The following is an 18,095-nucleotide window of genomic DNA, read 5'->3' on the forward strand; positions in this document are numbered from 1 at the left end:
ACTTAATTTCTCTGAGGTTTAGTTTTAGATCTGTAAAATAGAGAAAATAATATCTACACCATAGGGTTGTTATGAAGGTCAAATTAGTAACCACATGTGAAGCACATTAAAACATGCCTGGAACATGGTACTTTGTAATTACTAGCTATTATTATCACGAGTAATTATGTAATAGTTTCACATCAAGTTACACAGGAATCTTCCTCTTTAATCTGAATTCTAGTGAAAATTTGTTATAAATGAAGTGGAGTCAGCCACATTAATCATACTATTTACATGAATGTATTTGACATCAATAAGAACAAGGCAGGGAATAAATTCATCTACAATTATTTACAAGGAGGAATTAGGAAGACCCCACTTCCTTTGGCTTTGTAACCAAGTTAAAGTCCATACAAGAAAGATTCTCTATAGTTCGAAATGCTTCTTTTATGGCAACAGATCTATGAATTATAGGAATAAACATAATTTTGCTTTTTTACCTTTAAACAGGTACAGAGAGGCACCTCTGTGCCCCAGGCTGGAGCTCACCTTGGAAAAGGGAGCCATGGAAATGCTGGGCTTGGTGACAACAGCAACGACAACATCAGCATCACGTAGCAGAGATGCACCTGTTTCCCAGCAGGGAACCAGCTTTGCTCCTCACAGGCAATTAGCAAGGTTTGACTTAATTTAAAACCTACACAAACCACTGATCTCTGAGAGTACGACTGATGTTATTTTCTCTACTGAGAGTAACAGTAAAACAATAATAACGACAATAACAAGCACTTCACTCCTCTCCATCTTTTAAGGTAGTTGAGTAATTAGTAACTCAACAATTAGTCATCACAGCAAAACTATGAAGCGTGTGAAAGTATTCTCACCATCATCTTATTTCAGTTTTTTATTTATGAGCTCTAAGAATTCAGGATCCTTTGCTAAATATATTAATCCTCCCAACATATAAGACAATGAATATTAAAGTCAAATTATGATATATACCCCAATAATTCGACTATACTCTAAAATTAATACTCATCACCATCTCCAGGACTTACCAAAAATGCAAATGCTGGCTGGATCTCATTTTTTAAAATTATAACAATTAAAAGGTTACTAAATCACTGTGTTAAAAAGTCAGCAGCAATAAACTTTTAGGTTTTCACAAGATGCACACAGAGGTCTCCCTTGGAGATTTAGTTGTCCAACTCATAAGCCTGAAGGTCCACTCCCAGGAGGAAGAAAAAATAGGAAGCTTCTCCCCAGAGTAGGAAAATAAAATTTGGCCTACTCTGGGTTTTAGTGACCAAAGATTATCAGGAAGTGGAAACATCTACAGTAGAATCAGTGCAGATATGATCATTAGAGGGCTCCGTGCTTTGTGCCAGTATTATTTCCAGCATCCCTTAATAATGTCAAAAGCATAACATTCCAGCTGAGGGATTAATAGCTGCCCTAACAACAGAGCACACAGCTGGCTTTCAACACAGCAGGGGGCTTATCAAAACACCCCAGGGTAGATAGGCCTGGTCTTTAGTGCTTGCACCACGGCTCAACTACACTGAGATACCTTCCAAGTCTCCAGGTTATGAAGCTTGGTTCTCAACTCCACTCTGATGTGATTCTGCAGTGGAGCACCTTTACAATTCAGATTAAGGCAAGACCTCTGATCTGGAACCTTTTGTCAAAGGAGTCTTGGAACAAGACTGACAGATGTCCCCTCTACATCAACAGGTAGGGTAAGGGAAAGACAGGAGAGAAACCCAGAAATGGATATACATGTGTATGCAGGTACACAGTTGACACGTGGTGCATAATGTTCCGTGTGATCAAATTTCTTTCAGGCCCATTCAAAACAAAACAGTTGCATGGAAAGTAATAATAGAGAAGCTTTACTGGTTGGAAATTCTCCTCTTATTTAACTAAAATCCTACATATCCTTAATCACTGTAGTTTAGCATTCATTCTAGTGAGAATAATCTTCCTGGAACACAAACGTGGCCGGTTACTCCTCAGATTAAACACCATCAGTGGCTCCCCTGGGCCTACAGGCTAAAATCCTAATACTTTGGGATGACAGACAAGACCTCTGGTTTGGCCCCTACCTACCTCTCTAGCTTCATTTACCTCTCTGGCTGCCAGGACTCCACATTCCTTGTAAGTCCCCAAATTATCTGTCATGCTCCTTCACATCTCTCAACCCTTACTGGCAGTATCTCTGCACCTAGAATGTTTTGTCTTTGTAGCAGATTCAATAAATGCTTATTCATCTTTCCCAGCTCAGCTAAGGTCAGCTAACCTTGTAAAGCCTTTACCAACTTTCCTTTCCCAGGAGAGACCCACTGCTTTCCTGGGACTAACAGAATCCCCTGCATCACTGCTCTTCTGGCTGCCAAAGCACTTTACTGCACTGGGTATTTTAAAATAGGTTTATGGAATAATAGTTTAAACACAATAAACTCCACACTTTAAAGTGTACAATTTCGTAAGTTTGAACATATACCCATACCTGTGAAACCATCACCACAATCAAGGTAATGAACACATTCACTATTTCTAAAAGTTTTCCATGCCCTTTTGTCAACTCTCTCTGTCACTCCTCCCTGTCCCTCCTCATCCCCAGGGAACCACTAATCTCCTTTCTAAAGAGTCATTAGCATTTTCTGGAGTTTGAAATATATGGAATGATGCAATATGTAGTCTTTTTATTTTTGCCTTGCTTCTTTCACACAACATAATTATACTCAGATTCATCCACATTGCATGAATCAATAGTTCATTACATTTTACTGCTGAGTAGCTTCAGCATGGATAAGGCTATACTACAATGAGTTTGTCTTTTCACCTGTTGATGGACATTTGGGTTATTTCAAGTTTTTGTTCATTACAAAGAACACTGCTATGAACATTCACATAGAAGTCTTTGTACAGACACGTTCTTTCCTCTTGGGGAAAAACCGAGGAGTGGAAATAAATGAGTCATGTGGTAGGTGTATGTTTGATTTTTTAAGAAACTGCCAAACTATTTTCCAACAGGCTGTGCCATTTTACATTCCCACTAACAGTGTGTGAAAATTCCATTTCCTCCATATCTTCATGAACATTTGATATGGTTTGTTGCTTTAATTACAACCATTCTACTATGTCTATTGTATTATCTCACTGGAGTTTTAATTTGCATTTCCCTAATGATTAATCATGTTGAGCATCTTCTCATGTGCTTATTTACCACCCATATTTCTTATCTGGCAGAATATCTGTTCAATTCATTTCCCCATTTTTTAGCAGGTTGTTGTCTTATTACATTTTGACAGTAATTTATATATTTTGAGTATTTTATATATGATTTGTCATATATATTTGAAATATTTTCTCCCAATCTGTGGCTTATCTTTGCATTCTCTTAGTACTATCTTTTGATGAGCAGAAATTTTTGATTTTGATGATGTCTAATTTATCAATTTGTTCTTCTATGAATTGCACTTTCAGTGTCATATCTAAGAAATCTTTGTCCAACCCAATGTCACAAAGATTATTTCCTAGGTTTTCTTCCACAAGATTTGTAGTTTTAGGTGTTACATATATGTCCATGTGGTGTTCATTTCTGTATATATTTTAAAATATGGTTTGATGTTCATTTTTTGCTTATGGATATCTTGTTTTGGCATTATTTGTTGAAAAATTAATCCTTTCTCCACTGAATTGCCCTCATGCCTTGGTCTAAAATCCACGGTCTATACACATGTGGATCTATTTCTGCCTCTTTCTTCTGTTCCAGGGATCTATTTTTCTGTTGGGACACCAGTCCCACACTCTTTCGATTACTATAGTGTTACAAGTCTTGATATCAGTCAAATTTAGTCCTCCAACCTTCTTTTTTAAAATTGTTTTGGCCATTCCAGGTTCATTGCATTTCTTTTTTTTTTTTTTTCTTCCTTTTCAGACAGAGTCTCACTCTCTCATCCAGACTGGAGTGCAGTGGCGCTATGTCAGCTCACTGCGACCTCTGCCTCCCAGGCTCAAGCGATTCTCCTGCCTCAGCCTTCTGAGTAGCTGGGATTACAGGCGCACGCCACTACATCCAGCTAATTTTTGTACTTTTAGTAGAGACAGGGTTTCACCATGTTGGCCAGGCTGGTCTCGAACTCCTGACCTCAAATGATCCACTCACCTGAGCCTCTCAAACTGCTGGGATTACAGGCATGAGCCACCACGCCCGGCCTCACTGCATCTCTATATAACTTTTAAGATTCATCTTTTCAATTTTAAAAACTGCTGGCATTTTGATTGGGTTTTTGTTGAATCTACAGATCAATTTGGGAAAAAATGACATCATAACAATATTGAGACTTTTTATCAAATACAAGCTTTAACTCTCTAACAATTTAGGTCTTTTAAAATTTCTCCCAACAATATTGGGAGAAATATTGTACGGCTTCTGTACATTCTTCTCAGATGTATCCCTAAGTATTTTGTATTTTTGATACTATTGTAAGTGGCATTTTTGTTTCAGTTCCTGACTGTTCATTGCTGGTATATAGTAACACAATTGATTTTTATTTATGGATATTCCACCCCAGAACCTTGCCAGAGGACACTGGAATTAAGGCACATATACACCATGGAATACTATGCAGCCATAAAAAATGATGAGTTCATGTCCTTTGTAGGGACATGGATGAAACTGGAAAACATCATTCTCAGTAAACTGTCGCAAGGACAAAAAACCAAACACCGCATGTTCTCACTCATAGGTGGGAATTGAACAATGAGAACTCATGGACACAGGAAGGGGAACATCACACTCCGGGGACTGTTGTGGGGCGGGGGGAGGGGGGAGGGACAGCATTAGGAGATATACCTAATGCTAAATGACGAGTTAATGGGTGCAGCAAACCAACATGGCACATGGATACATATGTAACAAACCTGCACATTGTGCACATGTACCCTAAAACCTAAAGTATAATAATAAAAAGAAAAAAAGAATTAAACATTTTGATGCCTAAGGGGACGAAAGAAGTTGATCACAACTACCCATAGGAAAAGACACGCTATGTAAATACATTTGCTCAGGAGAGAACAGAAATAGAGCTATATCCTCAGCATTTATATTTCTACGTCTTTGGCCTAGATAGTTTGAGCCTTTAAGCCCATCAGCCAAGTGATATGGGAAAAATTCAAATATGTAACATCAATGGTTTCTCCTAAAACAGTTTCTGAAATGTGAAACAGTATAATCACTTACCACATAAGAGAAACTCAGGAGCCTATTAACAGTAACACCTCACCTTTCTTTTGGTCTTGATTCTTTTAGGTTGGTTTCTTTTTTCCTTATCCAATTATGACCAGATTTCCTTAATAGGAATCTAGTCCTGACATTTCAGAGACATAAGCTGATGTATTTCTTCTATGTACATAAGCTGATGTATTTCTTCTACGTATCTACGTGTGTGTGTGTATATATACATACGTATACACATATATATACATATATACACATATATACATACACATATATACATATACACATATATACACATATATACATATACACATATATACGTATATATACACATATATACATATATACGTATATATACACATATATACATATATACGTATATATACACATATACACATATACACGTATATATACACATATACACGTATATATACACATATATACGTATATATACATATATACACATATATACAGGTATCTATACATATATACATATATACACGTATATACACACATATATACATATATACACATATATATACATATATGTACACACATATATACATATATGTACACACATATATATACACATATATGCGTGTATATATATATACTTTTTTTTTTTTTTTTTACTCTGTCACCCAGGCTGGAGTGCGGTGGTGTGATCTCGGCTCAGTGCAACCCCCACCTCCTGGGTTCAAGCAATTCTCCTGCCACAGCTTCCCAAGTAGCTGGGATTACAGGTGTATGCCACTACATCTGGCTAGTTTTTGTATTTTTAGCAGAGACGGGGTTTCACCATGTTGACTAGATTGGTCTTGAACTCCTCTACTTGTATCTTTTAATTTTAGCAATTTTTTTTTTTTTTTTTTTTTAGAGACAGGTTCTTCCTCTGCCAGCCAGGCTACAGTGTAGTGGCACAATCATAGCCCATTGCAGCCTCAAACTCCTGGGCTCAATAGATTTTCTTGCCTCAGTCTCCTGAGTAACTGGGGTGACAGGTGCATGCCACCACATCCAGCTAATTTTTTAATTTTTTGTCACTATGTTGCTGAGTCTAGTTTCAAATTCCTGGTCTCAAGTGACCCTTCCACCATGGTCTTCCAAAGTGCTGGGATTCTATTCATATTGTGAGTGACTGGTCTTAGACTCCTGACTCTAAAATCTGCATATTAATGTATGCCTGTATAACTAAATCCGCTTCTGTTCTTATTGACCCTGCATCTGTAAATAAAATGCTGGCTTAACAATGCAGCATTTCTTGCTTGCTGCATTGATTCTCCACAATAGAAAACTCTGAGGTCACATGTTTCTCCATCCTTCAATTCACCAGAATTCTATCTGCTCAGGAGATAACAACAACAACAACAACAAAAAAGATACCATTGTTATAAACTCCAGAACACAAAACACTTCTTCATTCCACATAGAAAAAAATCAATGCATTTTCCTAATTTCCTAATTGAAAGGATTTTTGGTTAAACATGAGCTTTTACAGCTTCTTCCACATCTCCATATGACCATCACTGTCAGAACCATCATCTTTGAGTATGAATGACATGCTATATGAAGGGCAGAGAGAAATAGACACCAGGAGAAAAACATACAGAAATAACATCAAAGAGTGAAATCTGGTCAAAATTCCCCAACCTGCTTTTTGTCTCTCCAGGTTGTGTTACAGTCATTCAGGAGGCCTTGGGCACTGCTTTATTCAGAGGCTCATGTACCTGTGAAGCTCTAACACCTCTTACTCCTGCATGCTCTCTCTCTCTCTCTCTCACTCTAAATAACCACATGTGGGCCCTACATTTCTTTCCTACAAAAAGTCTTTAATGTTTTTACAGTTATAATACATGTTGACAGTATAAAATTAGAAAACCCAATTAAGCCTAGATAAGCAAACTAAAATCATCATTAAACCTAGTACTCAGAGACTACCACTCCTAACATCTGGTACATATCCTCCCACACTTTTCTCCTCTGTTATAACATTTTCAACAAAAATAAAATTATAAAATCATCCACAATTGTTTTCTAAGTTCTAAATAAGTAAAATGGCAAGAATACATGTTGATTACTTTCTGGTGTGATCTTAGCAAAATAAGTAAAGCATTAAAGATAACCGGACCTTAAACCAAAGCCATAAAATAATTATGATGTGAGACCTGAACTATCTCCAGCCAGCCCATGGTTTATTACCAAGATGAGCAGAATTAACTAGCAAATAAAGAAATCCCTTACTAACTAAAAATCAGAACACCATCCCTCAGCCACGTCATATGAGAGAGTCTAGTCCACAGACAGAGCTTTAAGCAGACTATAAATATACGTGGTTGACACATTCGGGGTGACATAGTGGAAAAGAGTTGAGGCTGAATTGTTCCTGGTGAGAAAAACAAAAACTTAAGTGCCAGAGGTCCAAAGAAAAAGGGCTGGGCATGGTGGCTCATGCCTGTAATCCAAGAACTTGGGAGGCCAAGGCGGGCGGATCGCTTGAGCCCAGTTGTTTGAGACCAGCCTGGACAATACGGCAAAACCCCATCTCTACATGATATACAGAAATTAGCCAGCTGTGGTGGCTCATGCTTGTAGTTCCAGCTACTCCTCAGGGGGCTGAGGTGGGAGAATCACCTGAGTCTTGCCGGGGGGTCAAGGCCACAGTGAGCTGGGATCGCACCACTGCACTCTGGTCTGGGCAACAGAGCGAGACCCTGTCAAAAGGAGAGGAGAGGGGTTGCGGGGGGGGAAGGGGAGGGGAAGGGGAGGGGAGAAGGGGAGGGGAAAAGGGGAGGGGAGAAGGGGAGGGGAAAAGGGGAGGGGAGGGGAGAAGGGGAGGGGAGGGATGGGGAGGGGAAGGGAAGGGAGGCAGAGAGAGAGATGTACGTGAAGCAAAGATGCAACACATCACTGGCCATTTTTATGTGCATCCGTGTGTCTCATTGGACTGGGAGCTCTCAGCAGGTATCTTACTCCTCTCTTTTATCCCCAGTGCCTGGTACTTAGCACGGATTTGCTCATTAGGGGCTATCCCAGAAGCAGTTGAGCTGAAATTGGACAGGCAGGAACAAGTCTGCATTATGCATGTTACAAAAAAGATGAAAATGATCTTCTCTAGTTATAACTGTCCCACTGTGATTTAGGCAAAAGCCATCCTGGATATGTCACGGGTAAATGTTTGTAAATAAGCAGGATATACTCGGGAGGCTGAGGTGGGAGGATCCTTTAAGCCCAGGGTTCCAACCCTGGACAACTAGTGAGACCGTGTCTCAAAAAAAAAAAAAAAAAGCTGGATAATTTTAGGGCTGTAAGCATCCTTAATCCAATTTCTTAACATAGACACATAATATTGATTTTCAAACTCCCAGCTGAATATTTTTCCCCTCAAACATACTGTTTCCAAGGTTAACGTGTGTTATGAAAGATAAAAATGTATGGGAGATAATTATATGAGAGACCTGATGTGGTAGATTAATTGCAAAATGGCCCTCAATTCTCTGCTCCTCTTTGTATCCATTCCCTCTGATATCTGACGTTGCAACTTCTCCCATCAAGAGGTAGGGTCAATTTCCCCATCCCTTGAACCTGGATTGGCTTTGTGACTTGCTTTGAAAACAGGATACATGGGAAGTTAAAGTGTGCCAGTTCTGAGACTAGGTCTCCAAAGGTCTTGTGAGCTTCTCCTCTCTCAGAACTCTGCCTACCACCAAGCTGGCCAGCTGGATGATGAGACACATGTGGTTGTGTGGCTTGGCTACCTCATCACTCCAGCTGACAGTCAGCCAACCACCAGACATGAGTGAGGACACCCTCAACCAGCCGGCTCTGAGCCACTCTGTCATGTTAGCACAGATGCATGGCATTTCAGCAAAGAATCAGGGAAATGCAAATTAAAGCCATAGAGAGGTATCAATACACACCTATCACAGTGGCTAAAATAAAAAATGACAACACCAAATGTTGGTCAGGATGCAGAGAAACAAAGCCATTCTACATTACAAGTGAGAATGTAAAATGGTACGACAACTGTGGAAAGCATTTTAAAAGTTTCTTATAACACTAAACACGCAATTACCTACTAGTACACTCTTGGTCATTTATCCCAAAAATGTATGACTTTTTTTTCATCTAGCCAAATAAAAACCTATGTTCAAACAAAAACCTATACAGGAATGTCCATCACAACTTTATTCACAGTAGTCAAAAACTGGAAACAACACAGAAGTCTCTCAACAGATTGGCCAGGTGCGGTGGGTCACGCCTGTAATCCCAGCACTTTGGGAGACCAAGGCAGGCAGATCACTTGAGGTCAGGAGTTCGAGACCAGCCTGGCCAACATGGTTGAAACCCCATCTCTACTAAAAATACAAAAATTAGCCAGGTGTGGTGGTGCGTGCCTGTAATCCCAGCTACTCAAGAGGCTGAGGCAGAAGAATTGCTTGAAGCTAGGAGGCAGAGATTGCAGTGAGCCAAGATCACACCACTGCACTCCAGCCTGGGTGACAGAGTGAGACTCCATCTCAAAAAAACAAAACAAAACAAAACAAAAACAGATAAATGTTTAAAAACCTGGATTACTCCTCAGCAATAAAATGGAACAAATTATTAATACACACGATAACTTAGATAAATCTCCAGGTAGTTATTACACTGAGTGGAAAAAAAAGACAACCTCGAAAGGCTGAACACTGTGTTTATATAACATTCTTCACATGACAAAATTATAGAAATGGTGAACAGATCTGTTGCCAGTTCACAGACAGAAGAGGGACAAGAAGAGAGGGAGGTGGATGTGCATAGAAGGGCAGCATGGGGATCCTTTTGGGATGGAAATGTCTTGTATCTATGTCAGTATTCTGACTGTGATATTGCACTACAGTTTTGTAAGATGTGACTATTTGGAGAAATTAAGTACAAGGAATCTCTCTGCATTATTTCTTATAGCTGTGTAGGAATCTATATCTCAAAATAAGTTTAATTTAAACTAATTACCTGAATGGCTTTGGAGAGGTTACTAATACTCTCTAAGCCCTGGTGTCCTTATCTGTAAAATGGGAGAAAATAGGACTTAATGAGGCTTAAATTAGATGGTTAAATGATGTTTATAGTATTCTTAGTGCGTGATTAGTATTCAATAAATGTTACTGTTGATAATATTTGTAGTAATAGTAACAATAGTCGGTAAACATAGTCATAAATTCAAAATTGTATTTGTTAAAGTTCTACCAGATTTGGCAGGGGTGGCAGCAAGGCAGACAGCAGTCCGAGCAAAGAAAAGGATGCTCTGTTTGCTCAAGGTCTAGAAAACCGAGAAAAACAGCTCTACCTTACAAACAGCTAGAGAATGAAACAGAAAGTTAAGTAAGTGAAAACCTGGCCACTGAAACTGATAAGTTTCTTTCTTTTTTTTTTTTTTTTGAGACTGAGTCTCTCTGTGTCACCCAGGCTAGAGTGCAGTGATGCCATCTTGGCTCACTGCAACCTCTGCCTCCTGGGTTCAAGCTGTTCTCCTGCCTGAGCCTCCCAAATAGCTGGGATTACAGGCACCTGCCACCACGCCCAGCTAATTTTTTGTATTTTCAATAGAGACACGGTTTCACTGTGTTGGCCATGCTGATCTCCAACTCCTGACCTCAAGTAATCCACCTGCCTCAGCCTCCCAAAGTTCTGGGATTACAGACGTGAGCCACTGCTCCCAGCTGCTTGAACTAATCAGTTTCTATAAAGCTATATAAGTAAACACATATCCAAAGAGTCATAGAACCTTGGAGTTAAATTAGAACTTAACCTCACTGAACTTTTTCAACCCCTCATGCTATACTGAAATAGTCTCTACAATATCTGATAAAGTTGTTTTCTTAACTTCTAGTGATGAAGCCACTATCTTGCAGAGTAAAATATAATTGTTTAACTCTAAATCAGAGGATGACACTCTAAACTGCACATCAGAATCATTTGATAAACATTTTAAAAATAAGAGTTAAATGATTTTCAAAGGTATAACTTTTTTTCATCACCTTGGAAGATGTCTCTTCAGTGTGTAGATATAGGCAACACTTAAAGATACTGTTTTTACTTCTTGGATGATGTCTTAATCCAGCCAGACTACAGCATAATCAAGCTGCACCATATTAGGGCATACCCACCCACCCATCCATTCATTCAACAAATAATTACTGAGCATCTTCTATGTGTTAAGACACCATGTTAGATGCTGGAGCTACAACTGGAAGCAAGAGTGGCATAGTCTCTGCCTCCATAAAATGTCTATCAAGAGAGGAAAATAACTGCTTAATTATCACAAAATTATACACAATGGTGGAGATTAAAGAGGGGCTTTGGGAATACCTCACAGGATGCAGAAGCATCTACTTGTCTGAAAGGTTATCAACAGTTAGATTCTCTTCCCTATAGGAATACACTGAGAAAATACAGATCAACTCTTTTTTCATTAGATAATGAAAAGAAACTCCTCATTTGTCTGCCATCATGAAAGAATATCCTGGTCTAAGTGCACTTTGTAAAAGGCTAGAATGTATCACCTTGTACTAAAGGTTTATTTAACATTTCTGAAGCCAAGTCCTTCTAAAATGCAACATTAGGCACTGCCCTGAATCACTAAAATAGACAAATGATTGTAATTTACACTATTTTCAGTGACTCCTGGTAATCCTCATGAATGTTAGTACTATGTGTTTATACCAGGAAGACACGGAACTCTCTGAGGGTTGTAGAGGAACAGAACTCTTGCTGCATGCTGTCCCCTGCCATCTGTCTGTGCCCTCCCCAAATGCCTGGAACCCAAGGTGTGCATGTTTGCTCCCACACTAAACATCCCTGGATCAGTGATGCATTCTGTTTTCTTTAGGGCCCATTGACTCCACTAGCACTTGTCCACACTGCCCGCCTCTGCCATCATTCCTCCCTTCTATCCTACTTTCTTCAGCTAAATTGTTCTTCTCCTTGCATTTTATAAGCTGGAACATAAATAAAAATTTCCAAGGGAATCCAAACAACTGTCAACATATATAAAGTAAAAATACTCTTTGCCCAAAACAAAGTTCACATGCACAGAATTTGTGGAAAATATTTTCAGTGGGACAAGAGGCACTACACTTTCCTGACTTTACTTCCAGGATCACAAATATTCCAAAAGCATTAAAGTGGAAAAAAAAAAAAAAACACAAAAAACAAGCAAGCAGATACCACCTGCCTGGCAGTGAGCATTATGTCAATTATGATTATGATTATACAGAATTTTCCCTAGAAGAAGCTCAAACATTTGTACTATTATCTCCCTTGTTTTCTCCAAATTCCTGGGATGTGAAAAAGGCAAGTACAATTATCATTATTTTGAGAGGGAAGTTGAGACCACCAAGATTCTAAGTGAGCTGCCCAAAGTCACAGAAAGAGGCCCGAGAGTCTTCCTGCCTTCCTGTCCTCATTCTCATTCCAGGAAACAATGCTCCCAGAGCAGAGATGCCCACAAGATACCTAACTGTCCCCTCAGGTATAGAAAAATTAGGCAAGAGAATGCAAATTCCTCAGCACTAAAACCAGTGAAAATTTTTAATAGACATTTTCAATCTGTAGGAAACCCCCTTTATTTCATACAAAAACCCATGGAACTACCTCAGACAATAAAGAAAATACCCTCATGTTTCTAAATCGCCACACAGACTCATCACCTTTCCAAACACCTTGAAATTACTTCAGATAAATGCAGTAACTCTCAGAGTACTTTTTATAGAGAGAAAAAACACACTGTTCTGTGAGAGTATAAAAAACTACCTACACACTTCCACAGATATGACTCTGCATTAGCATGTTACAAATATCAACTCCCTGCCCACTATCTCTGGATGTCTGCTCACTTTTCAGCATGAGACTAGATTGTTTTCAGAAGAATTTCATTCTGTTCGGAGAGGCCTTTCCTTGCTCTTCAACTTGAGGGACTGTAGGTCCTCTTTCTTCGCCTCTGCATCTGCTGAATTTACTCAGGATTCTTGGAATATAGCATTTTAAAGTGCTCACCATGTTCTTGCTGCTTTAAGCCAAATCTGTGTCTCCTTCCAGCTCCAATTAGTAAAATATTACAAACTTTTACAGGAAAGGAATTGGAAACATCATTCCAAGTAGTCAGCAGTAGAACAGGAAGAGAAAGAGCAACAAAAAACAATAAAATAAAATAAAAGTGTCTCTCTGCTCTTCTCTAGGGTCATGCTGCCTCTTCCTACAAATATAATTAATGCATATTCTCCTTGTCTGCTTTTTCTAAACCATATGTCCTATAAAACTGGACTAACTGGTACAAGGAGAAGGGTAATGTTTAATGTGCATGGGTGTATCTGAGATGGATAGGGCTGCTGAGATATGTCTTGAGGGATAGCTCAGTGTTGGCAAAAGTCTGAAGAATTCATCTGGCAACATCTCGATTAAGTGGGAAACTCATAAATTAAAGCAGCTCAGGGGCAATTTAAACTTCATTACCCAGGTCAGTCTGGAGCTCTAGGACGAATGTAAACTACAGATGTAGCCACTTCCATTTCCTCTAAGCAAACGTCTCCCTCCAGTTTTCCCATTGCTCCCTGTGCTGTCAACAGCCTACTGTTGAGAAGAGGGAAAGGTGTGCAGGTTGGGAGCTATTATTCGTTCCACAGGACAGCCATGTCTCAGTTTTCTCAGATAATTAGGGATAGGTAAATTAAGCTTCACAATCAGATTTGAGTTTCTTACCAATTTTCTCATATATATAGTTAACTATGAGATAAAATTTGAATTTAACTCCCTGTGATTGTCTCTCTCTGTCTTTTAAGTGGTAGTACTAGTAAGCATTGCAATAATCAAAACACAATATAGAAAGAAATGGAGAGGTACAACCTAAGTCTCTAGCCTCCAGTAAATGTAAGCCAGTGGCATCCATTTTCACCAGATGAAAGTTAATAATCTGGGACAAGCACTCACTCGGAATCCCAGAGTACTCAAAATGTACTCGTGGTAGCCAACTGTGGGAATTAGGCAAGATATTTACTTCTTACTATTGACAATGCAAAACAATGCTTAGTCTACCTAAAGTCAGAATACACTTTTTTTTTTTTTTTTTTTTTTTTGAGACGGAGTCTCGCTCTGTCGCCCAGGCTGGAGTGCAGTGGCGCGATCTCGGCTCACTGCAAGCTCCGCCTCCCAGGTTCACGCCATTCTCCTGCCTCAGCCTCTCCGACTAGCTGGGACTACAGGCGCCCGCCACCACGCCCGGCTAATTTTTTGTATTTTTAGTAGAGACAGGGTTTCACCGTGGTCTCGATCTCCTGACCTCGTGATCCGCCCGCCTCGGCCTCCCAAAGTGCTGGGATTACAAGCGTGAGCCACCACGCCTGGCCCAGAATACACTTTTTAAAAAGAAAGTGTCACATATGAAGCCTCTGAAGCATTACAAGAAATACTTACGGGAAATTTCTATATTTGTTAATGTAATTAAAAAGGTGTCTAAGTGATTCAATCCATTCTCCATTAGCCCTACTAATGGGAGTTAATCATTGCAATGGATAGCTGAAAAAGGCAAACTATGTAGTTTAAATATGGCTAATAAATTTACTCTCTTTATTAATGGTATATGATGCATTGAATCTTCTTCATATTTAACTGAATTCATCATTTTTGGAGAAATTGAAAATCTTAGAAAATAATTTTATTCAACCTTCTTACTTTTCATCCAAGGGAGGTTAGGCTTAAAATGTTTCAGGCAATAACAGTTTGCTAAGTGGAAGAGTTAGGCCTTGTCTTTGTCTGGGCTGCAATAACAGGATATCATAGATTAGGTGGCTTATAAACAATAGAAATCTATTTCTCACAGTTCTGGAGGCTGGGAAGCCCAAGATCAAGGTGCCAGCAGATCTGGTGTCTGGTGAGGGCCCACACCCTGGCTCATAGATAGCTGTGTTCGTACTGCATTTTCAGAATGTAAACGGGGCAAGGGAGTGTCCCTGGCTCCTTTACAAGGCGCTAAGCCTATTCATGAGACCCCTGCCTTCATGATCTAATCACCTGTGGATTAGGATTTAAACACATAAATTTATGGAGGACACAAACATTCAGTCTACAGCAGGTCTTAATCTAAACATCCAAAATGACATCATGAAGTGGAGCTATGAGGACTCTATTCAAAACAAGTCTGAAAATCAACTAGTTGCTTCAGTGTCTTCCCACTCCAACCCCAACCTTAGTTCGACCCTCAAGCCTCATTCACTTCCCAAAATACCAGAAACGAATACCTCTGAGAACTTCCTAGGTACAATGTCAGATTGATTTAATACTCCAACTTGAATAGAACTTCATGTCCTATTATCTTTCCCTAGCAGTTGACTGACATCTTCCCTGAGAAAGTAAGCAATTAGCAATTTTGAGCTAAAGAAAACATTACTGAAAATGTTGCTAGCCTAGAATAAGCAAAAAAATTTTAGATCAATAATGCGTGTGGAACAACATAAAATGTGAACACTATCTAGAAAAAGAGTTACATGTATTATCACAGATATATAAGATTCATAGAGAATTTGTATCCTAGACCTATGAGAATGTATCTGATTCCTGAAGAATCCCAAAGGAGATTCCACAGCTCTTCACAACATTCCAAGGTAGCACAGTTTAATGTTTACCTCTCTTACCACCGACATAAAACACCTATTTAAAACCTGCCTACTGCAGCTTAATAGGCATCCTGTTTATTCTAATTTTGCCAAAACGAAGTCAGTAAAGATTTAAACAGGGGATACAGTGCCTCAAGTGTCACCCAGTATAGCTGAGTGACACTTCAGAGGCAAAGTCTACTTTGTCTTAATTGCAGTCACAACCCTGAAACATCTACAAAAACATATTCTAACAAAAAATTAAAATGATTGGAGAGTTAGATAAATCCTTAAGATGTTTGTGAAAGAAAACTCTGCTTGAACAGAGGGCCTTATATTCCACAATGAAACATCCTCACAATGGCAGCTAAGAAATGAGCCCACTTGTAACAGCACAACCAGGAGCCAGGATAATTACGATGGAAACACTTTATTTCAAATCATGAAAAGAGTTACACTTGATCTTCTTGTTAGCAGGGGCTGTGCAGACAGCAACATTTACTGTGAAATGTAAGGGCAGATAACAGCTGATTTGAAAGGGGATTGTGTAAATCTAGTTAAAGAGCAACTTTAGAAGATTATTTTCAATTACTAAGATAACATCATGGCTCTCAGAAAAAAAATGGAAAGGTTTGTTCTTTACACCACATACAGTGTACAAAATCTAACAAAAACGCCTGCTTTCAAGCAATAATATCAGCTAACAGCTAGTATGCCTTACCTTCACTTTATCCTCCTTCTTTAAGTTGTTTTCAATTATTTCTAAAATTTCCTCATGTCTGTGAACAAAAAAGTTACTTTTCAATTGGAAGAAACAGCTTAAAAAACACCATCTCCTTCAAAATAATTACTAAACCTTTCATATTTGCAAGTGCCAAATATAAATAATCTGTGAGCCCTCTAAACTAGGGCTAAGGTCATGAGGTAAGAGCGTTTGCAACTTGGGGTTGATTAAAATGGCATTTGCTTCACTGGCAGAACACTTAAATGAGAATATCTGGGCCTTAGCCCCCACTCACGTCACCTTAACTGATCCATAGGAACACGCACCAATTTGTACATGGACTAAATGCAAGCTACACCTCTAGCTTAAACGGATAACCTTGTCAAATGAAACTCCTAGTTGTCATATTCTTCAACATGGCATGTATAGAGGGTGCTAATGATGTATTTAGGGGGAAAAAAACTAAATAACAAAGAACCTAGTCTAAAGGAAAAACATCAAACTGGGAAGCAGAAAACCCTGTACCTTCCCAACTCTGTCATTTACAACCAATGTGACCTTTCCAAGCCTCATCTTCCTGTACTCTCCACATGTTCTCAACATCCCACCCATTTAATACTATGCTCCCTGGACATACTGTGTTCTTCTGTGTCTTTGTGTCTCTGCTTTGAATGACCTTCTCCACCTGGAGAGCCCCTTGGAGGCTAGCTTAATTCCCTTGTCTATGAACGGCACCCCAACTCCCTTATCAGAATTAATCTGACACCCTACTGTGCACCCCTCTAATGCTTGGTAATTATTTGCTTCCTAATGCTGATCACACACTGTTAGTTATCTATAGCTATCCATTCCTCGAGTAGCTTAAGTGCTCCTCCAGGGCAGGGACATGTCATCTTTGTATATTCAGAGCTGTAGTAACATTAGGAAGCACTCAGTAAACACTTACGAAATAAACAATGAATCAGTGAAGGAATGAATGACAAATCGACTTCACCAACTTCTAATTTCATCACCTTTATAACTCGGAAAATAATCATTACCCAGTTCGTTCGGAAATCATAGTGATCAAAAGATACAATGATGCTTTTCACATCGTTAGGTAATGATTATAATAAAGATAGTAATGTTAAAAAGTCATAACATACAAATAGAGTATGATGTCTTCACATACAGTCTGCCTATACTCAATTTCAATATCTTTCTTCTCATAAAAATAAATTTAAATTTTAGCAAAAGGGGAGATTTCATTGTCCAAAAAGTGTTCTTACGACACTAAAACTAAACCTCTAAAAGACAAAAGAATCATTAGCCATTTTATATGTGCTTCTCCTTCCATTGATTAGCTGCATTTTTCTACTTGGACATGTGGCTAGATACAGATTCTACTCTGTGATATGCACTGGACACTGCATACTCCACTCCCATGTTGCCACCTCAAAACATTCTAAAAGCAAAATTGCATTTCTCTGGAAAAACAGGTTCCTGATGCACTAAAGGACTGAGGCAACCCTTTGAAGAAAAA

This window comes from Hylobates moloch, unplaced genomic scaffold (assembly GCF_009828535.3).
Source record: "Hylobates moloch isolate HMO894 unplaced genomic scaffold, HMol_V3 SCAFFOLD_4, whole genome shotgun sequence".
In the NCBI taxonomy this organism is placed as follows: Eukaryota; Metazoa; Chordata; class Mammalia; order Primates; family Hylobatidae; genus Hylobates; species Hylobates moloch.